Below are 23,818 nucleotides of genomic sequence, written 5' to 3' on the forward strand. Positions count from 1 at the left end.
GTGTCCCGGGTAACCAGGTCTCCTGTTTTGTTCTGTAGAGTGTCCACATTTTCCCTAGTCTTCCTTTTATCCCCGACGTACCTATAGAATCTTTTCTTGTTGCCCTTGATGTCCCTGGCCAGATTTAATTCTATCAGGGCTTTAGCTTTCCTAACCTGATCCCTGGCTGCTCGGACAATTTCTGTGTATTCCTCCCAGGCTCCCTGTCCTTGCTTCCACCCTCTGTAGGCTTCCTTTTTGTGTTTGAGTTTGTCCAGGAGCTCCTTGTTCATCCATGCAGGCCTCCTGGCGTTTTTGCCGGACTTCCTCTTTGTTGGCATGCATTGCTCCTGAGCTTGAAGGAGGTCATCCTTGAATACTAACCAGCTTTCTTGGGCCCCTCTTCCTTCCAGGGCTTTGTCCCATGGCCCTCTGCCAGGCAGATCCCTGAAGAGGCCAAAGTCTGCTCTCCTGAAGTCCAGGGTAATGAGCTTGCTGTGCGCCTTCTTCAGTGCCCTCAGGATCTTGAACTGAACCATTTTGTGGTTGCTGCAGCCAAGGCTGCCCTTGAGCTTCACATTCCCCACCAGCCCCTCCTTGTTGCTGAGAACAAGGTCCAGGAAGTCCAGGGTAATGAGCTTGCTGTGCGCCTTCTTCAGTGCCCTCAGGATCTTGAACTGAACCATTTTGTGGTTGCTGCAGCCAAGGCTGCCCTTGAGCTTCACATTCCCCACCAGCCCCTCCTTGTTGCTGAGAACAAGGTCCAGCGTAGCACCTCTCCTCATTGACTCCTCTACCACTTGGAGAAGGAAGTTATCATGGACGCATTCCAGGAACCTCCCATAGTGCTTATGCCCTGCCGTGTTGTCCCTCCAACAGATATTGGGGTGGTTGAAGTCCCCCATGAAGACCAGGGCTTGTGAATGTGAGGCTGCTCCTATCTGTCTACAGAGGTGCAAGCTTAATATTTGGAGGGTGCAAGCTTATGCAAGCTTAATATTTGGGGGGTGGTTGAGACGGGGGGTGGGGGGTAAATTGCCCTTTCTCCATAAATTTTATCCAGCTTCAGCTTATAAGGCACATTCATGTTGGATATTTGGTGTAACTGAAACGTCACAGAAGGCAAATCATATGGAAAGGCTTTTATGCCCTTACTGACCGTGTCTGTATCATCTGGCCAGAAAAGGCAGCAGCAAAAGCATCAAATGTTTTTTCTCCTGACTTTTCAGAGGAGCAAATACCTGAGTTTCCTGAGCCAGTTATGTTGCTTAAAAAAGGAAATGAGGAGAGGGGAGGAAAAAAAAGAAAAGTGAGACAATAGTTGGTGGGTTGGTGGTGGCCTTGAATATTTGTTGTCATCCTCAGAGCTGGTCTTAGAGGGTCTCAACAAAGCAGTAATTGGGTCTGCTCTATCATGCAGGTTTCCAAGGAAACAAGACTAATTAGAGGAGCGTGACTGTTGCTGGGAAATATGGTCTAGCAGGTAGGGCACTGACCGAGGAGTTGGAAGAGATGAGTGATATTCCTAGCTCTCACCTGTCAGAGTGGTGTGACCTTGTAAAAGTCTGTTAGCACCTCTGAAGCTGCAAAGTTTACAGTGCTCACCTTTGCCTTTGAAGTTCAGCTTGGCAGCCCTTCAGAGCAAGGAGCAACTTGCTCGTACAGGGATGCATTACGCTGAGTACATTGGGGCCAGTATTCTGGCTGTTGTCTCTGGGTGCTATTGTAATCCAAATCATAACATGACTCTCTTCAGCACACAAATGCTGTTTGGATAGTTCTTCTGACGTGACTTTTATATCCCTTTGCTGGGGACTTACATCCCTTTGAGCCACCTAAGTCAGACCTTTAAAACCTGTGACCCTGTGGCTAGAGATCTCGCCAGGATTTTGCTGCTCCTTTCTTACAGCATGCCTTCGCAGTGTCACTCTTTGGGAGACCTCTGCAGCTTCAGATCCCCTCTTCCTGGATGTAAGGGTTGTCTCGTATCCACCTGATTCAAGCCACTTGCTCCTCCACTGCTCACAGTGCCCATGACAGCCATCCCTAGCTGACTCTCCTCTCGTGTATCTGCGGGTTGTCTCGTAACTCAGCCTCATAGTCTTTGACCCGACGTTCGGGCCTGCAGCTCTTGGCCAGCAGCCACCGCTGCCCATCCTCCTGCTTTGTTACAGCCTTGAGACAACTTTTTCCTTGCTCATAATAGTGGATGTAAACAAGTAGAGTGAGGCAGCAGCCAGCTCTCCCTAAAAGTCCATTGCCTGTGGTACACAGTGTCTATCTCCATCACCACCCGCACAGGTGTCTACCTGCACTGATAACCAGGCTGACTAATAAGAGTTTCAGCAACAAGAGTAAAATTCTGTCTTTCTCCTCCCAGTATGACCTCTACTTACTTGTGCTGGCACGGTAGCTGGAGCTGTCACTTACATCACTGAAATCCTTCCCAGCAGGATCCCAGCAGTCGTGACAGCTGCCTGTCTGAGTTCCAGCTAAAGAAATCCCCGTTCTCAGCGACTTCAACCCCTCTGCGATCAGTGAAGAAGAAAATGAGAAATATCACAGCCCTGATCTTTCCCTGGCTTTCCGAGGTGGCATATTCTCAAAAATAAGAAAAAGCGTAGCTACTTCTGGCAAGACAGTGATGAAGGGGGATAAATGGTCAAAGAAAAATGAGCTACTAAAGAGGAGGAGGAGAAGAAAGGGAGTTAATAGCCAAGATAGAAATGGGATGCTTCTGGGAACAGTAGAAAGTGGAGGAGAATAAATGGAAAATGGTTAAGTATAAAGAAATAAAGAGGACGGAGGGTAGTAAGATCAATGAGGAGGAATGGAAAGTTAATATCCCATGGCAGAAGATCAAGGGACACCTGACATGACACTACAACAGGCATGATGCTAAAAATGAAGTGGATAGTGGCACTCTGCTTTGTATGCCAGGCAGATTCCTACCATACTTCATTTGCACTTACTCATTTGTGATTTTCCGTTTATTAACTTTTTCATAAATATCAGCAAGCAATGTTTTGAATTGTTTGGCTTTGAATTGCATGTGCTTTAACCAGTGAGTAACACTTCCCAGTGGTTTACCTGTGAATTATTGGATTTTGTTTTCAAATCCTTGTCATCTATGACAAGACCACAGCTGTCCAGGCCTGAATAGAAGGACTCAGGTCGCAACAGGCTGTACTTTTATATGTGTAAGTACAAAACTAAGCTTCAAAGTCATTGTGGTTTTGAGAATAAAGAGAAGGAGACCTTTACAAATGATGAAAACATAAAAAGAAGACAGGCTGATTAAACCAAAACATAGGCTCACAGTTCAGGACTCAGGGCAGAGATAATTTTTTACCTTTTGAGCAGATAAGACTTCATTGGGCTACAGCTATCAGGGCTACAGTTACCTGCTACAACATGGATTTAAAAATTTCTGAATGATTTGACATGAGAATCAAGTCTTTTCTGAATAACCACTTAATAATTCCTCCAAACACTCTATTTCTCCTGTCGCAAAAATCAAACAAATGCAAAACTTGTTCTTTCTCAAATTTAATCTCAGTGTAATAGATCCCCTATTTTAATAAATAGTTTACTTACAGGTGCTGCTTGTTACCCACTTCTCTGCAGCTGCTCTCTGAAAATAAGAACTTCTATACTGCTTTTTCAGGGTATAAAGGTACTGTATGAAAATACAGTGTCTCTACAGATTTACAATGCCATCTTGCCCCCATACTACTGATTATTTATTATGATGTTACATTACAACAAAATTATAATGGAATTTTTGTAGCAATGCATATGACAGTGGCAGTATGCATCCATTATGATTGGTATTATTATGATGAATATGAAATTATTTCACTAGGCTAATATACTCTTTCTAATGATTAGTTGAATTACTGCTGAGTTACAACAGAAGTCTCATGAGATTGCATATGACATCCACATGGATACAATATAAATTAATAGTGGTTAGTTCAGTGACTGATTTCAGATGAATCAGAAGGATACGGCACCTAAAGCGTTACTGCAGTACATTGCAAGTCATTATTACTTTGTTGCAGAAACATTTGTCATAGTGAATTTTTCATTCTGAACTAATGCTTGGGTCCACAGGAATTCTTTCAGTATGATACAAAGTTTTTTCAGGAACCTGTGAAATAATGATTCGATAACTTTCCGCCAAGAAAACAAGACAAACATAGATGCTGGTAGAGGTGATCAGAAACAAACCTTTCCACCACTACCACGCTTTTCATTAGTTGCAGAGGGAAAAGCTTTCCTACCACCAGAAAATTGCAGAACCTGAAGAAACTGAAGTCCCTCCTATGCAAATGTTTTTACTTTAAAATTTTATTTTGTTAAGATTCAGACACAATAGGTATGCTTATCCTACAGGTGTAGCATGTCTACCCATAGCTCTGCTCTAACCTGGAACGTTGAAAGTAGGGTGGTCAGACCATCAACCATAGGTGCTAACAATGCAGATAAGCGACTGTCCCCTGAGATTAATCTGTTGCTGCTAAAGTCCATGTCAGTATCCGGTAAGAACCTTTTCAGAACTGCCTTTGCTGCTCCGTGAAGTAACTTGGGAATGGTTCAGTGCTTAGATTGCTGTCAGGACACTCCGCTAGGTTGTACGAATGATACTGTGAGGTCTCACTCCTTCAGTTCAGTCTGGTACTCCACCATGTTTGCCTCCTCACATGTCATGACGATACATCTTTCAGCAGTGCTGCATGCAATAAAAATAAATAAGTAACAAATAAAAGCAGCCTGTTATGCAGACTCGTTTAGTGGTTTAACTTAAAGCTGACTTAATTTTTCTCCTTTAGTATTAGGATTTAGCTGCATAAATAAAAGCAATGATGGAAGTATGGCACGCAGGTCTGTACCAGCTTCCCTGCGAAATAGGAACTACTACCTACAGTGGATCAGAAAGACAGTATAGAAGTTGCCAATGGATTTAAGATACAAGAGATGTACCACAGCCTTTCTGTATTTCCCACACCTTAACCTCAAATTCTCAAGACCGTGTGCTCCTTCCTAGGCCTCTATATGGCAGAACTTTTAGATAATTTGAGAAATAAATTCATGTTCCCATTATATGATTTGTTTTCCTTTCAGTTTCTTTTCCTATATTTGCCATTACAGTGTCATCAAAAACTGGTTGTAGTGTATTCACCATATCTCTACCGCATATGCAGGGCTTTAGGGCAATCACTTTTAAACCTTCATTTTAAAGTTGATTGAAAAGATTCAGGGGTTGTAGCAAAAATATCACTCATTAACTTGAATGGACAGTGGGAAAAGCATGGTGTGGAAATGCCAGAAACAATTGACCATATGGGTTCTCCACTGGCTCACCAGTTTTATGATAATGAGTTGATATGATTAGAGGAAAAACTGCACTTCAGTGACACAAGAATTACCTGCAAAATTAAGCTGAAAACAGTACTTTATAAAGGATTTATATGATTCCGTGTAGTGAGCGTTTACTAAGCTGCCTGCTTTTGCTGCTCCGTGAAGTAACTTGGGAATGGTTCAGTGCTTAGATTGCTGTCAGGACACTCCGCTAGGTTGTACGAATGATACTGTGAGGTCTCACTCCTTCAGTTCAGTCTGGTACTCCACCATGTTTGCCTCCTCACATGTCATGACGATACATCTTTCAGCAGTGCTGCATGCAATAAAAATAAATAAGTAACAAATAAAAGCAGCCTGTTATGCAGACTCGTTTAGTGGTTTAACTTAAAGCTGACTTAATTTTTCTCCTTTAGTATTAGGATTTAGCTGCATAAATAAAAGCAATGATGGAAGTATGGCACGCAGGTCTGTACCAGCTTCCCTGCGAAATAGGAACTACTACCTACAGTGGATCAGAAAGACAGTATAGAAGTTGCCAATGGATTTAAGATACAAGAGATGTACCACAGCCTTTCTGTATTTCCCACACCTTAACCTCAAATTCTCAAGACCGTGTGCTCCTTCCTAGGCCTCTATATGGCAGAACTTTTAGATAATTTGAGAAATAAATTCATGTTCCCATTATATGATTTGTTTTCCTTTCAGTTTCTTTTCCTATATTTGCCATTACAGTGTCATCAAAAACTGGTTGTAGTGTATTCACCATATCTCTACCGCATATGCAGGGCTTTAGGGCAATCACTTTTAAACCTTCATTTTAAAGTTGATTGAAAAGATTCAGGGGTTGTAGCAAAAATATCACTCATTAACTTGAATGGACAGTGGGAAAAGCATGGTGTGGAAATGCCAGAAACAATTGACCATATGGGTTCTCCACTGGCTCACCAGTTTTATGATAATGAGTTGATATGATTAGAGGAAAAACTGCACTTCAGTGACACAAGAATTACCTGCAAAATTAAGCTGAAAACAGTACTTTATAAAGGATTTATATGATTCCGTGTAGTGAGCGTTTACTAAAATTACTATGAATATCACAGCTTCATAGAGGGATGTAGTGCTGTTTGTATGAATATGAGTCTGGAGAAGACAAATAGACCAATTCTCATTTTGGCTACACAGGTGTAAAACTGGGATAACATGATTGCACCAGAGAGGAACTTGATTGTATCAATGGGAGCAATATTTGTTCATTGCAATAGAATTTCCTAGATCATCTTCTGTAATGTGAAAATCTGGATGCTTCTCTTTAACGTGAAAGCTTTGCTTTACTAATAACTGTATATTTGACAGCAGTGTGTTTAGGGAAGGCTGATCATACTGAGATTGTTAGTCCTACAGGATATGCTACAGCACATTTTCTTTATAATATTATATAGTGTAAGTTGTTTAAACTCAACCCACCTGTCAAGATAACTGGGAAAAAGTAGTCTGAGTGGGTTCATTAAAAGGTTCTATTAATGCTTTTTAGGTGTTAGCTTTAAATAGTTCATTAGTAGACTGCACAACCCTGTGCTGGAGAAGGAGGCAGCTCGGCAGCATGACTAATCAGAGGATTCCATACAGATGATTCTACCACAACATGGGCTATATATACAGCTCTTTCTTACCTCTTACAGTTGCACTAGTTGTATTGTTACTGCTTCTGTTTTTGACTGTTCCTTAAACACAGCTGTAAAATAAACAAACTACTTTTGTAATACAGTATACTTAAAATAAACCAGCCTTTCTCACTAATTTACAAAACTCACCAAAGCACGTTAGAAATTCCAGTCATTGGTGCAAAACATGAAGACCCTATTGCAATTAGCTTTTCGGCAATACAGTGGATGATACTAACATGTGAGGCCTATATTTGCTACCATTTAATGTAGTTTTTCCACTAAATGGAGTGGGAACTGAAAGGGACTCACAAATATCCATCATTCTTTATGCCAGATTAACAGACCACGATAAACAGTTCTACATATTCTGTCAGACTACAAGTCTAGCAAGCACTAGATATAAGGCCTTAATATTAATATTTGTTAGTATGCATAGAATTAAATTTGCAGCTTGTTTTGCTTAGTAACTTGCTCATCTCCTAAACTGAAGAAGAATCTGGAATTGGCTAACTGGTAAATGGAAAGCACCTGCTTTCTGACTAAGGGCTCCTTCACGGCAAAGCTGTGCAACCGCAGGAAGCTACAAGAACAGTCTGTATCCATTGTCTTCATCGTCAACTTTTATTAAGCGACAGCACTCCGCACCTGATCTTTGCAAGCCCTTAAATGTCATAAATGATACCTTAAAAACTGCATGTATAAGAAAAACTGTGCAAGTGAGCAAGGGCCAGGTGGTTTAGGTGAAGCATTTCTGACTTGAAACCTGAATTCTTGTTTAAAGGTCTTTGCAGGAGAACATATTATTCTTGACTTTTTTAAGTATTAATGCCTGAAACAATTCATGCTAAAAAGCATTATCTTCTAAGCAGGGAACATCTGGATTCACACTTACAGCTCCTGGCAAAAGAGAATCTATTGAACCCAGAATAGTATCAGGAAACAGAGTACTCAGATCACATCGACCTCTGATCAAATACAGCGGGGGATACAGGCAAGAGAGATAAGCCTTGAATGGTATTAAAGATACTAGTTGGGCTTCTGAAGCAAAATAGCAAAATCTGCATTTAAAGTGCATTTGATTGATAGTGACCAAATTGTTTCTGAGGTCCTACAGAATAACAAAGACAACAAAGAAGTGTTCAGCAAGCATCAGCAGTAGCTTGGGTGGCAGATATGCAGCTTGCCGGCTGGATTTTTGGTTTTGGTTTGAATTCACAAAGAGATTGAGTTCAGAACTTCACTGTTTCATACTTCTTCTTGAGAAAATATAACTAAATGTAGAGTTCAAAACCAGAATCCAGAATATCAGACAGAAATAGGCTGATGCACATAAAAGATAGGTACAGGGAAGTGAAACGGGGAAAGAGGGGCATGGAAGGGAAGGATGGGGAAGCCTGGCATGAACAGAGAAGAAAAGTGGAAGCTACAGAGCTGCTGATAGAGGCAGTCATAGAGCCCTATTTAATAAACATGCCTTGAGAGAAAATAAGTGACTCTGTCAGTGCCATGTAAGGGGCAGAAAGTGGCACAACACCCCTCCTGAGAGGTGAAGCAGGCGGCTGCAGGTAGGGAGAAGCAGGGCCGTATGATGTGGGTAGCAGCAGTGAATCCACATCTCTGAGAGAGTAGGAGAGCTGCTACAAACTTCCAGGGAAATAGGCTGACCTGGAGGTATCTTGTGGGATGCAACAGAGGAATGCAAGGAGCCCATCCTCTATGCCTTGAGCTAAGCCTACAGAGATAAAGGCTATGCAAGTCCTTGTCTATTTAAGCATTTTAGAGCTACCTCGGCACTGGAAACAGAGAAACAGCAACAAGATCTCTGATGGCATAGTAACTTTTCTGGTCAGGAATATAATATAGTAAACTCCTCTCATGAGTCCCCGTATTTTCCTGTATAGATATTTGAGCCCTAAGGGCAGTTTTGCTATCATCTCCACTAACTACAAGAGAGGGAGGAGGAAGAGCTATGCCAGTTTTTGAGGGTAGATCCCTTTTCCTTTGGAATTTATTTATATGATTATAGAAGAGGTGGAAGATGGCCTGAGAGTATTTTCTTTTGGTTTCCTTGTCAGTTTGTGATAGCAATTTTTCAGTCACTGGGTTTGAATGTCTGTTTGGCTTTTATTTACTGTAAAAGATAAAAACTGAGTCTCGTAATTTTTCATTTCTAATGGAACTACATTATAGCTACAGAGCTGTATTGTCTCGTAGTTCTTGCAAAAAACTTTATTAAGTTCTCATGGCACATTTTTTCATATTCAAAGACAGAAAAACTCTTCTTGAATTTCATATTTCATATTTAGTTTGCAGAATTCATTACTAAGAAGATGGAAGACCGATATTCTTTTGCTTGCAAACTATGAAACTTTGATCCATTAGGAAAATATGTATGGAGTCCTACAGTACCTGCTTCAGTGCCTGCTCTTGAAAGTATACCCTTTTGCTCTTTCTGAATAAGTGAATACCATTACCACACCATTTGCCAAAGTGCTCAGGAAATATTGCCGCGAAGTATAAGGAATATAATACTAATGTATAAAGGAATGTGAATTGTGTGCTAAGATTATTTAGTTACACTGAATTTCCATGGTGACCAACAACTGTACTTTAAGACAGCCACAGAACTCTAGTGAGCATTATCAGTATTGTCTGTGCAACAAATGAAAACCCAGAATGTGAATACTTTTTCCTGAGGTATGTAAATTACAGCAGGCGCGATATGAATAATACATCCTGTGCACATTAACACATTTTTCAAATGCAAAAGAGATTCTATATGCACAGTTAAAATGGGTTTCTCGGAATGTTATATCAGAAGAAAATCTCACTTAGGCAATGGAAAGAAAATGTGGGACCACCAACATGACAACTCAAATGGCTATAGAGATCTGAAAGTCCTAAAGTAAGAAAATCCCCATTTCAGAAATCTGAAACTAGTTCTTCATTTGGGACATCACCCTGCAAACCTTGCTTCTGATCTCTGAGGGTTTTCATGCTTTTACATCTGCCAGAGTATGGCCCTATACAGGCAGAGAGACCCTTATTATGGCAGTTGCTAATAGTATGGCTGCAGAAAGCATATGTCAGCGTAATATAACAATTTTTCCTTCTTCTTCCTATATTTTCTCATTTATTTGTCCTTTTGTTCACTTTTATCCTAATAAATATGATTGTGTTTATGTAAAATACGAAAAAATAACATCCTTCTTATTTTATATTTTCAAACCTAGGAAAAAATAAGAATGTTACAAATCATTAGTTTTAGATGGAAAAGGCTTAAATTGCAAGAGATATTCCCCTTCTGGAAAAGAAGGTAAAAGAAACAAAATGTGACAGGTGCTGGTGGTGCTGCTTAGTGTTCACTGGAGGGCATTCAAATGGCAAGCGAGGGTGTGCAGTGTGATTAAGGATAGAAGAAGAGGAACAGAGGGAAGGATCAGAATGATAGAAGTTCCCAGCAGAAGGAACCTGCGAGAGACTGTGGAAAACCAATGTGTATTTCAATGTATATATATTATCTCACTACATTTTAAACATTTAGGTCTTCAGCTAGTTCCTAGGGAAACTATTTTGACTGTTTCTGACAATTTTTTTTCCCCACCTATATTAGCATTTTTCACGTTGCATCTAATTTCTGCTACTTGTAGAGTTGTGTTACAGCTCTTTCTTCTTGGGCTCAGACCACCCCCTCTCATGCTCAGATTAGGCCCTGGAGTCCATACAATAACCTGCAGGATTCCCAGATCGTTTTTTCTTGTTAATGTACAGCTGCAAGTGTAAATCATGCAAGATTTTTAAAAAGACATGATGATAATCTGTCAGATTTACTGTTTGTAGATTTGCTCCATCTAGGCATAAGGCATCTGGTTGTCCTTCAGCAATTTTAAATCATGTCAGTACAGAAATAAACACCTAAGGCAATGAACTATCAGGAAAGACATTGTGACTGTCTGTGCAGACAGAAAAATCCAACAGAAGCAAAAAAAGAAATTAATAACAAAGGCAGACATTTGGTTTGAATCTGATTGGAATCTTCCAAATTACTTATATTTTAAAGTTGCCACTTTCCCATGGCAAAAAATTCTTAACCCCCACCCCCTCCCAAAAATAATTGTACTTCTACAGAGAGTTTCTGCAATAGTTTATAAATTTGTATTACTGGGTATATGTACAGAGGTTAAATGTGTATTGGATTTTGAGGCCTCTGCCTTCTGCAATTAGAATGAGGACATAATCATTTTACAAGTGCAAGGTTTATGTGTATTTTCACATAATTTTAATACATTGAACTAGTTAAAAAGTCAGAAATCAACTTTGAAACATGTAGGAAAGAAGCCACATGAGAAATCTTCAAGATAAGAAACATACAAGTAGAGTTAATCTACATACGGGAATCCCTGAAAATTTAACAGTCATCCTAAATAAATCATTTGCATCCATAATTTTATGATTCATATATTTTGTTTAATGTAAAATTGCAACTCCATGTTCTGATTTTTAAAGGTTTATGTATTTTCACATAATTTTAATACATTGAACTAGTTAAAAAGTCAGAAATCAACTTTGAAACACATAGGAAAGAAGCCACATGAGAAATCTTCAAGATAAGAAACATACAAGTAGAGTTAATCTACATACGGGAATCCCTGAAAATTTAACAGTCATCCTAAATAAATCATTTGCATCCATAATTTTATGATTCATATATTTTGTTTAATGTAAAATTGCAACTCCATGTTCTGATTTTTAAAGCTGTCCCAAAGTTTAAGGTCATCACAATGTTCAGATCATCTCTGCTAAAAATAGAGTATTTTTATCTCTGCGAAGTGCAAGGTTTATGTGTATTTTCACATAATTTTAATACATTGAACTAGTTAAAAAGTCAGAAATCAACTTTGAAACATGTAGGAAAGAAGCCACATGAGAAATCTTCAAGATAAGAAACATACAAGTAGAGTTAATCTACATACGGGAATCCCTGAAAATTTAACAGTCATCCTAAATAAATCATTTGCATCCATAATTTTATGATTCATATATTTTGTTTAATGTAAAATTGCAACTCCATGTTCTGATTTTTAAAGCTGTCCCAAAGTTTAAGGTCATCACAATGTTCAGATCATCTCTGCTAAAAATAGAGTATTTTTATCTCTGCAGCATGAGGTGTGAAAATGAATGTGAAACGTGTATATGGGTCGGGAACAGCCTCCTTTTGTCACAGCAAAGTTAGAATCTTTCCATACAGAGGTTTGGTTAATGAGATTTTAGAAGCAATTTAAATCCACAAACTAAAGGAAAGATCTAAAAGTGGTTTGTGGAATTGATTTCACTTCAACAAGATTACATTTAGATGTGGTGCATGCTCCTTTCTTTTTTTGGTACAGTAGAAATGTATATATTCTTTTTTTTTTTTACTTGAAAAATAAAATTAAGGAGTGCTTCTAAATTTATATTTATGGATTCACTGGATTTTACTGAAAAAACAGATTGAGAAGGATCAAGTTCTGTAATTATCAGACCTTAAGTATATTTGCAAAGTATGTTTGCAAACTCAATGTTCCTACAAATACAGCTCTAAATTCACACTTCATCGTAAAATATAAAAGGTAAAATATTAAAATTAATAAGGTCTGTTCACAGTGTCTTGTAAAACCAATAACTCCAGGCAATAATGTCAACTCTTCAGATGTATTCAGTCTTTACAAAAAACAAAGCTAATCTCTTCCCCTCTCACCTCCAAAGACACGTTAGGAGAAGTTTGTGCTGAAATATTGATTCCAGTGAAGAATTTGGCTGTGGCTAGAGTGCTAGGTCAGAAATTTCATGGTGGTAACCAACATCCAGGCAGAGCTGAACTACTGAGCCCAAATGCTGGGAGTCCAGCCAGGGGTGGACATTGCTGCTAATTGAGCTTGGATTGGGTGAGCCTCTCTCTAGGCCTTTGCACATACTGTGAAGAGCACTTCACCTGTTGTTAACACGTGATAACTCTGAGAAATTAGTTTTGGTATCTTCCTTTATCTTCCAAATCTTCTCCCTTCCCACCCAGTCCCAAAGGCAAATAAATTAAAACCCTAGTTTTATTTTCACATAAAATGGGTACTCACACTATACGCATTAGCCTGTTTTTACGCATTTAACTATAGGTGCCAAAGTTACTTTGCAGCATCAGTTTGTATGTGGTCAATGAAGGGATGTCAATGCCTCCATGAAACAATGCAGAGATCTAAGCTGAGCAACTGAGTTTTTTCTCACACATGTAGATCTCTGTAAAATTTGTAACCATACCTGTGGACTTGCTACCAAAAAAAAATCTAAACATTTAAACTAAGTCAAGGAGTCTAGGCAACTCCTCTAGTCTTACAGAGCACTTCGACTCCTCATCTGACTTAAAAAAACCACCTCTGAGTTGCCAACTGTTGGAAACTGGGAGACTACACAGGGGAAGTACCAAAACATGCTTTTACTCTTTCCTAGAAAACTGTATGTACATTGTTGGAAACAGTGCTGGGAGTGACCTCGGGTCTGACCCAGCAGAAGCTCTTCTTCTGCATGACCTAGCACTATCGGCATCCTCTCACTGCAGATATGCTAAAGCTACAGAGAAAAAAAATTTCACATGAATTCTGCATATACTCAGCATTTCACACTTTCAATGTAGCTAAGGTATCTGACAGTTCTCCACAGGTCTAGAGATTTCCTCAGTCGCCAGTTTGGAGTATTTCCCTTAGAGCAGCTGTAATTTACTCTACAACTCACCAGACAAATGTGTTAATCCTGTTTTGCCCAAATCCTCAATTATAGTCCACAATGTTTGATTACATCTTTCAGCTTTACTTGTTGGTTCTGTGGAAGACTTGTGTTCTGCCTTGTTAGTAGAACAGTAATCTCATGAAATGGTTTAAGATCTCATTATTTATTGCATTTGTTTACCATCTTTATTAACCTAAAACTGTCTGTGTAACCGTATCTGAAAATGAAGGATATGAGAATCATTTTTATTTGCAATTTAATGTGAGCAGAAGACTTCAGGACTCTGGGAAATGAAATTTTGATCAACCAGTCAAAATAATTTGATGAGTGTCCCTTAATTTACATTCAAAGCATAAAGCATCAGTGGCTTAGGGCTAAGGGAGAATTGGTGGTTTCAGAAACAAAAACAGTACATGAAAAAGAGGAAGCTCTTACGTACCTTGAAGCTGGAAAAAACATGGGTTGGGTTCTGTTCTGCTTTAGCTTCAAAGAATTAAAAGTAAGTCCCTTCCTACAATTATGAGACTGGAATTGAAAATGCATGTGTGTCATACGTCCTGCTGTTACCTTCTACAGCCCAGCGGAGTGCTTTGAAGGAAGCTTAGTCTGCTCCCGCCTCCGAAGTACAGAATTCCTTGAATAGATACTTCTCTTGAACAAAACATCCCCATGAATTAATACTAGTTATGCTCCGTAAGAAAGCTTATAAAGAGCTTTCAGGGCATTTCCTCAAAAGGACCTCAGTGTGTGCAGTCATGATAAGCTCCGGTCCTCTGGGATCTTGCTCTTCCCTTAAGAATACTAAGCAGTGAGTCACCTTATTGTCATTTCAGATTTTATAGGCAGGCAAGCTGGTAGACACAATTAAGTTTGGGATATGTTCCCTCTCCCCCAAATGCTCAGCTTGTTAATGAAAATGGATGTTTGAGGATCAATACCCTGGCAAGTCCTCACAGCCTGATGCTATGGGGAGTAAGAGTGTTGGCAAGTGTTGTGTGAGACAGGTGCTCAGCTCACACCCAAACCAGAGAGAGAAAAAGGGGTGATTTTTTTTTTGTTATTGGCTCCTAAAACCCTTGTAAGTGCTGCAATGGCTTAATTCTTCCAACCCTGGATGCTCTCTTTTATTAGTGCATTATTAGAACATTAAGAGGCATATTCAGAAAGATCCTCTGCAGCCTGCAAGCGCATACCTACAAGAAGCAGAGAGGCAGATTCCTGCAGGGGCTAGATTCAAAGCACCTAAAGTTAGTCTCTTGCTCCAAATCGCCCTGTGGAGGAGCCTTCATTACTTTAGACCATAAAGAGAATATAGCAGACTTCCTTCCCAAGGCTAATGTTAGCCTTTATGAATATCTTTCCTTGCTTCCCCAGAGAGACATCACTTTAGATCACTGTTTGGCTCTGGTGTGTTTTTATTGTTTGTTTTTTAAATGGAAGCTGATTTTATTTCGTCTCCGAATGCAATGCAGGAAACACCAAAGCACCAAACTGCGGGTTTTCTCCATACAATGTAAATATTTGCTTCCAAGGTATGGGTTTGTCAGTCAGATTTTAGTCTGAAGAAAATATTTGCAACTGAGATAGCAACCCCAAACATAAATAAGATTTATAATGGAAATTACAGTCTTGACTCTAACATTATGATCACATACCTCTACATAAAAAGGTGCAGCTTTCCTGTTGTATAATCTACTATTGGTCCTGTTAAGTGACCTAGTTAAAACCCTACCTCAAGGATGTCCTTGTCATACCTGCCAAAATATTAGGGTAATTTAGGAGTTCCCCAAGGAGGGACCTGTGAAACTGCAGACAGCAATCAAATGCCAGCTTTTGCACAGTAAGAGGACTTCGAAGGAAGTTGTGAGAAGCTGATTTTCACAGTGCAATGTAGGAATTAATCCTTTTTCCATCAAATTAAGTTTATTATAAAACCTGTAATGACTGGAATCACATAGTCAAATGCCCAGGAACCTGGGTCCACTCTTTCCAGAATGAGACAGGAGCTGGCTTCTCATGGTATCTCTATGCCATTAAACCCCTGTCAATGAACAGGACCGGAGAAGATTTTTTTTTTCTTTTAATGCAAAATAGTAGAGCCAGTCCTCAGAAGGCAGGAGGTGGGGTCCACAGGGTGCCCATTTATTGTTCCCATGAGTGTGCAGGATGTCAGTTATACATGACAGGAGGGGCAAGAGCAGGAGCAGGGCCTGGTGGGAAAGGATGTCCAGGATCCTGAGGGTGGGTCAGGAGTGAGAGAGGGGAAGTCGGGGATGGAGGGACGCAGCAAAGGGGGAGAATAGGAGAGAAAGAGCTGGGGGGGTGAGGCCTGAAGCAGGAGAAAGGGAAAACAGTGACAATATCCTCAACTCATGCTATTTAAGTGCCATACAAATTCCCATAATGCCACAAACCTCCCATTGGCTCACTCTGAAGCGCCCGCTGGAGCGCTCTGCTTTCCCCAGGTAATCCTCCGAGAAAGCAGGGAAAGCAATGTGTGAATATGAACTCCAATATGGAATTACTGTTTTAAAAATTGTCAGACAAACATTTCAGTGCCAGGATGACTTCATCTTGTGCTCAAAAAAAAGTTTTGTTGGTTAGCCAGTTAAGGCTGCTATCTCACAAATCAAATAAATAATTAATAAAGGGATACCAGGAGAAATGCAGGTACGTGGCCCTGTGCTAATCAGCTGTATGCACGCAGTGGCTCAGATGAGTCAAGGGTAGCTGGAAACTGGCCAGCTGTCAAGCCTGTAATCACTCAAACATCAGGGACAGTGACTTGTGAGTAGGCCACTAACCCTTTAGTGGGAAAATCAAATTATACATGGGTGCATTCTTCAAGCAATAGTTGTAATGAGCAGTTGAAGAGCTTCCCACTTGCTGAAATACATTTGCAGAATGCATTTGTTGAATCACCTTCAATACCAAACAAGTTCAGAAAACTGAAGTTTGCTCATGGATAAGAAGCACAAGTAGTTAATGTAAATAATTTGGCAGTAAATAATTTGGCTTGTTTTAAAATATACTCATTTCTCTCCCTTCAGAAAATCTGGACAGCTGGAAAAAACAAGTTTGTTGTGGATAACCAGTAGATAGCACGATGTCCTCAGTGCTGAATACAGAAAAGGTCAGCCTGCAGTGAGGAGTTCTAGGGGAAACAATTTCAGATTTCCCAGAGCTCAGTTGCTGCTTCTTTTTGCCAAAAGGAGTTTAAGATCAGTTTCACACTCCCCCAGCATTCTTTCAGGAAAGAGTAATGTAAAAATTAGGGTGGCAAAAGCTGCTGTACCCTCTCTTTGGGAAAAAAAAAAAATCTAATAATTTGGCTTCTAATTCTTGAAAAGATACCAAAGGAGTTCTAAAGCCTTCAGCAGCTGTGTCCTCGAAAGGTGACTGAGTCAATAATTTTTTGCAACTTTTTTGTAGATTTAGGCTTGTAACATTTTTGTAGTGCAAAATAGTGGCAAAGAAACATTATCTGTGCAAATCATGACATCAAATTCTCATCTAGGCTGCTGCCAGCTAACCCCTGGGATTGCAGCCTGCTGGGTTTCAGTTTGGGTTTTGTTCTTTATTATTTTGATGTGGCATTGCTAATGAGTTGTGAAATTTCTTGTGCTGAGCATTCAGCGCCTTTAGCACATTCCTGCATTTGGCAGTTGTGGGAGAGGGTTACTGCAGAACTTCATTTTGCCATCTGGATGGTTTCCTTTTCAGAGGCCCTGCAGGGACAGGGAGATTGTAAATCTTTACTTGGCATTTTCAAAGGGTTAACAAAGGAATTAAAAGCTCCATTAGCATTGGAGAAGGATGACAGTCAGCCGCTGTTCTTACATACATTGGACTTTGAGACAATTTTGGCACTAAGGAGTTAAGATTGCCCAAACAAGGCTGAGGACAAATAAAATCTAGTAGATTTCACAGGCAAAGACAGTTAGCTTAATGAGTACATGGACAATATTGAAGGATTGGAGTACAGTACGTGATTCTCAATAAAACAATCTGGACATGGGGGCAGAGATGACGGGTCGGGAGGAAGAAACCAGGTTTATAATGTTCTGCAGCAGTATTACAAACTTGCTAATAATGAATTCTGCAGCTCTGTTCAGTTTTTGGATTTGAATCCCATTATATAGTTTTTGATGTGCTAGATATTCATTGAAATCCCAATCTTATTTTGGATACTTATAATTCCATGCTCAAGAGCCAGAGAAATTTAGACTATTACTGCGCACACAAACAACATTAAAAGAACGTTATTAAGCTTGTGGAGATGAATAATGTTCTTTAATGTATTTCTGTGCATGTGTGCAATTTACTTGGTGTTTTGTTTTTCAAAACTATTTTCATCTTGTGGATTCATATTGATATTTGCATAGGTCAGCAGCAGATCGGGAATCATTAAAACAGCTGAATGTGTCACTTAAGCTAATGGAGTAGTTACCGCTGTCAGCAGCAGTATTGGTGTGAGCCCGCAATAGCTTTGCCAGTGCTTTTCATAGGCATTTATTGGACAGCAAAGGAAGGGTGAGACTCGGGACTCTGAACTTCTGGTCCTGTCTCGACAGGGGGGATGTATTCCAGGGGACACAGACTCTCCTCATTCTCCCTAAGTTTGCTCCTTTCCCAACCCACCCTTTCTAACCTGTCATGGTTGATCTTTCCCAGATCTAAGTCCTGAACCATCTCCTTGGTAGTCCATACAGGTGGGATTCATCTCACCTAACTTCAGATTCTGTAATGCAAATGTCTATGTCTGACCTGGTCTTCTAAGTGCCTTCTGTAATCAAGTGTAGGGGGCTACATGTTTGACCTATTTTAGATGCCTATTTTAGGTTGAGAAGAATTGTGCTTTGCTAGTGTCTTATTTCTTGACAGTGACTATAAAGGACCTACATGGCTGGCTTAATTGAAATAACTACCAGCTACCCCAATTCCAGAACCAATTTGCTCCTTTTTCTCTCTTTTCCTACTGCATCCTCTCCAAGCAGCAGTCCTTCACTGGTCTTCTTGCTCCAATTTCTGAACAGTCATAGGCTGGGATCTGATGGAATCATCTGATTGGTAGCAGATCTTCCTCCTCTCCCTGCCTTCCTTCCTCTGCCATTCTTGCCTTCATGTCGTTGTCTTTTTGTACATCTTGCTCAGGCATCATTGGGTGATGGCATCACCTATAAGCATCAAAAAGAGAAGATCCTGACTCTGAGGCCTGTCAGCCCTTCCCCAGAGTATACATTGCAAGTCATTACAGTCACGGCACCTTCCTCACCTTGAGGTGGAAGAAGAGCACTCACGCTCTGCCTGTGGCACAAGGGTACTCTGACAACAAGAGAAGTGTGGGAGATATGTGCCTATTCACTGAGGATGATGATTCATCTACTGGATGCTAAGGAGGTGTCCAATACTGCACAACCCATCTTGACTATGCCTACACTGCTAACTAAAAGAGGACCAGGGACTGATGTCTGGCTCCCAAGGCCCAAGTAGCATGGGCTGGCTTGTGGCCACAATGTTAAAGACCAAATCCCACTAGAGAAAATAGTTTGGGTCTTTGACCTAGCATGAGGCCCCAGGTCTCCTCTGAGACTCATGTGGTCCTAAAAGAAAATGATTATTTTGTGTGTGGTTTTTTGCAGTCCAAAGATTTGCAAGGAATTGGGTTCTGTTGCATGTCATCAGAGAGTTGTTTTTATAGCATGAAAGGAGGATATATATGTATGCTGTACGGCATGACAAAAGGATATATAGGTATGTTTAAGGACACATAAAGCCTGAAGAGATGTTAGAAGACATTTTTAGGTGAACAAGACCAAACGGTGTAATCATCTGCTCAATACTATCTTCTTGGATCAGTTCTTGGAGTAAACAATCTATCAAATTTTATATCCTTGTTTGGGTGGTCAGTTTGGAGGAGTGGGATGCAGTACTCAGCCCTTCTCCTCTTTCTTCTTTTATTTAGCAGCATAGAGATACCCACAGAAACCTCAAATTATTTCTAAATGTGCTAGCTCAAGCATAAGAGACTGCATAATTATTTAAGCATGGAACTGGGACCTTACTAATCTGTCCTACTACTTGACTCAGTGCTAGCTTTCCATTATATGGAGTAGCAAAGCCAAGCAAGTCTCTATTAGTCATGTATGGGGAGTTATATTTTTATATATTTATCTCCATATTAATATTTACATAAAAAATTTCTATCTAGGCACATACCAGATGCACAAAACAGCACCATCCGTCCTCTGCCAAATGTGAAAACCAAAAGCATAGGAACTCTAGATCTTCTTAAAAGTCAGAATTTTAGGAAGAATTTTTAAATGCAGAATTATGAAGTGCAGAACAACATTTTTCTGTAGCTTCAGTTAAACAAATGGCTGGGCTGCTTTAAGTAAAATTCCTCCCAAACTCTTCAGACTGACCACCAACTTGAAAGGTTTGAGGGTTAGTTTCTGAACTTTGTCCAGGTTGCATGTGAATGGAAACGGCATTTTATAATAAGAAATCTCATTAGCAATAAGAGATGCTTCCCAAACTCTCTGTGGTTTTAGTGGCTCCCAAAATCCTCTAATCAAGCTGAAGGCTTTTAAACAAACACAAATGGAGAGACATGGATCCTACATTGATTCCAGGGAAAGGTTCACTTTCAGAATTGTAATATTATAATACAAAACCACACCTAGTAATTGTTTTAATGAAATAAACCGTGAAATGCATTATTATATTTAGATGCTGAGGCTTTAAGTGGGGGTGTAAATTTGAGAGTGATTAGACTCTTTGCAATGTTATTTTGCAGGTCCTTTTTACTGATCTTAGCAACGTATTGTACAAAGAGCCTTTCAGTGTCATTTGAGTCCTGGTGTCATTGAAATAGTATCACAGGGAGGCAACGCTTATTTAGTAGTTATATAATGTATTCCATATAAATACTTGGATAGACAATGCAGCATTTTTTCTGTGGTGTGTCTTAAAAGTTACCCAAAACAAACCAAAATATTTCTGCTTGATTTCTTCAGTCACTGGTGTTGTACAGATTTTCAAGAATGACTGCAGCCTTTACCCTACATTTGTTGCTCCTGCTTCTTTAAAATCCAGAGTTCAAGCAAAGTAAAATCAATGGCAAAATCTGTTTATTTCAATGGAACCAGGTTTTGGCCCTAACAGAATACACAGAGAAACAGCCCTCATCTTTTTTTTTCTGCCAATGGTTGTCTGCAGGCTTATTTCAAAAGAATAAGAAGCCTTTCTAGAACATAATGCTTGGTGGGAAACTACCCAAAAGGTCCAGCAGCTGAAAAAAGGAAGAGGAATCTTGGAAAAAAAATAAACAAAAAGGACTAGCTAAATTTTGTGTAATATTTATGAGAACAAAAAAAATCCCTTTTGCTGAGCACAGGGGGCCTTAGAAGGTCGCTACTCTGCTGGGCTAATCCCTGCCCAGTGCTCTCCAGTCCTGCCCAGGATCCCTAGAGCAGCAAGTGTCTTTGCCAGAAGGCAGTAACTCAACACTCAGTAGGTGAGAGCATGGTACTGATAAACATAAATCCTGCAGCGGGTGTTTGGGGAAAGAATATACAACTCCTGCTAAGTCAAAAAATACTTTGGTTATTCTCCCAAAGAAGGAAAACACCGGAGGTGCTGGTATATTGAAATCAAACTGTGTCCCAGTTCCCTAAGTTGAGCCCAGTAGCCTCTAATTGTCTCAGTTCAGTCAGATCAAATACTGGAACATCAGTGTTCGTTACACTGGAATTACATGTCTGTCTCTAGCAGTTGCCAGTGCTTTAAAATCCAGAGACTTTTTATGCAGAAAGAATAAAAGAGGAAAACTTTCCTGGCAAACTCCCTCAATAGTTTCCCTAAGCTTCAAGCAAAATTGTGAAAAAAGTCTACTTTATGCTCCCAAGGATTATTTTTCAGTCAGATTTTTTTTTTACATCTATTTCAGAGCTTTGGAAATTTATGTTTTAAAATTAATTAATGCATTAATAAATCAGAACTCTGTGGAAACAAATTATGAGACATAGTTATACGTCAAAAAGATAAATCAGAACTTAATGGCCAGGATAGAGGATATTTTCTAATCAGACAGCTAGAGAACTAATTAATGTTATCATTTGTAAACCTACCAAAGAAATACAGCCATGTTTTTAGTTGGAATGCATAAATCTGATGGCAAAGTTAACACTTATCATTTGGATCATTTTGTCTAATGTTTATAAATCAGTCTGTTAAATAAGATTTGAGCAAGATCTATAAATTAACACACTAAATTAAAAGTGTGTGGTTTCTGCTGATACATAAGGACTTACAAGTGTTGGAGGTAACCAGACAACAAATTCACGTTCCTCGATTAGATGATGGTTTACCATTATAAATCAAAGCTGTAAATAATGTTTATCTCCTCAGATGTTCATGTTTCAGAAAGCCCATTTTAAAGAAAAAGAGAAAAGCTGTGAATTTAAATTCGGTCTCCTCTTTAGCATACAAATAGAGTACATAGTGAAGACCGAGAGGAGCATGAGTAGATTCTCCTATTTGAACTGCCACAATATTAGCTTTTGTTCTGCTTTGTTTCTAAGCTTTGCAGCAAGCGATATACTGGTATATGACTTGCTATAAGACTGTGGTTCATACTATTAAGCACATCTGCAAATCAGAGAACGACTGTTTTTCCCTCCAAAATGAAGATGACCCGACAAGACGGAAGAGTATGAGACTTCCCTCTGTGGATTTTCATCCTCCCCCTCCCCTGCTCTGACTATCTGTGCAAACAATGGGAAACTGAATACATCTCATGCCAGAAGGCAGCAGGTTACTAAAATACCCATGACATATTTATGCAAGAAACATGCTGTATAACATATGGGCCTTGGGAGCCTTTCCCACCTTCTGTCTGTGTGTATTTTTTTTAACTGTGAGAAGGCCTGATGAAGAGATTTACTTCATTGGGAAAATGAATTTTAAGGCAGGATAAGAGAACAAAGCAATCAATCAAAACGGGTGACTGTAGACACAAGCCTGAACTTCAAAGCACTTTACTAGTTCTAGTGAAATAATTCCTGCAAACTTTAAGTCAGATGCCTAAGTGTCATCCTGGGTTAACAGGTGGAGAAACCTGAGCTGTAAAGAGGCTGGAGCCAAAATGTTCAGCAGGGGCCACCAATTTTGAGTGCTTGACTGAACAAATACATGCAGGGCTTCAAGCTGAACATGAGAACATAGCAGCAACATAAATCAATGGTTTCTTTTGAAAACGTGGTTGTGGATTGAGGATGGCTGGAAAGGCAGCGGCGACAGCACTAGAGCTCAGTCACTTCTGGCCCCTGGCTTACTGCTGAAACCTTACCTCTTTCTAAAGACCTTGTCCCAGAAACCTCCACTTAGATGAAGGCTTTAAGCTTTAAGACTGCAAAGAATCACAGTGAAGTATTCTCATACTACATAGTGCACAGCGTGAGCAAGAAGTTTTCTGCAAATTATTTAGCCTGTATAAATTTAGAAGCAGCTACGTTTGACCCACCTGGATATCTGGGAGGGGATCACTTGCTGTCACGCAGAGGACCTGAGGCCAATAGATGAATATCTGAGTAGGGTTCGTAAGAAATGCAACAGTGTTTAGTAGCAAACTGAAAGTTTCAATTTCTGCCAAACTTTTGCTTCTTTTACTCCTTTGCTGTATCCTAACCAACACACAGGGTCTCCATCTCCTAAGCTAGGATTTGCTGTCTTTAATAGGATAGAGTGAAAAATGCCAACCTTGATTATTAATCAGGTTTCCTAGACGCCAGTCCTACAATATCACTCTCTTGTATCAGTTAGCTCATTTGGGGTTTGCATGAGTGCAGTCAGCATAAGATAAATTGCCCTAATCACTGAAAGTAGCTTCAGAACACAAACTTGGAAGTTTGTCGGACACGTGGGAATGGAGTCTTGAAAAAAAAAGACTGTACTTACACAGAGAATTATCCACTAGAAACAGAAAATAATTAAGTAACTTTATTTTATTTTTAAGAATAATATTTATTTTTATTTTATTATTTAGATGG

This window comes from Aptenodytes forsteri, unplaced genomic scaffold (genome assembly GCF_000699145.1).
Source record: "Aptenodytes forsteri isolate BGI_AS27 unplaced genomic scaffold, ASM69914v1 Scaffold2, whole genome shotgun sequence".
Taxonomy (NCBI): Eukaryota; Metazoa; Chordata; class Aves; order Sphenisciformes; family Spheniscidae; genus Aptenodytes; species Aptenodytes forsteri.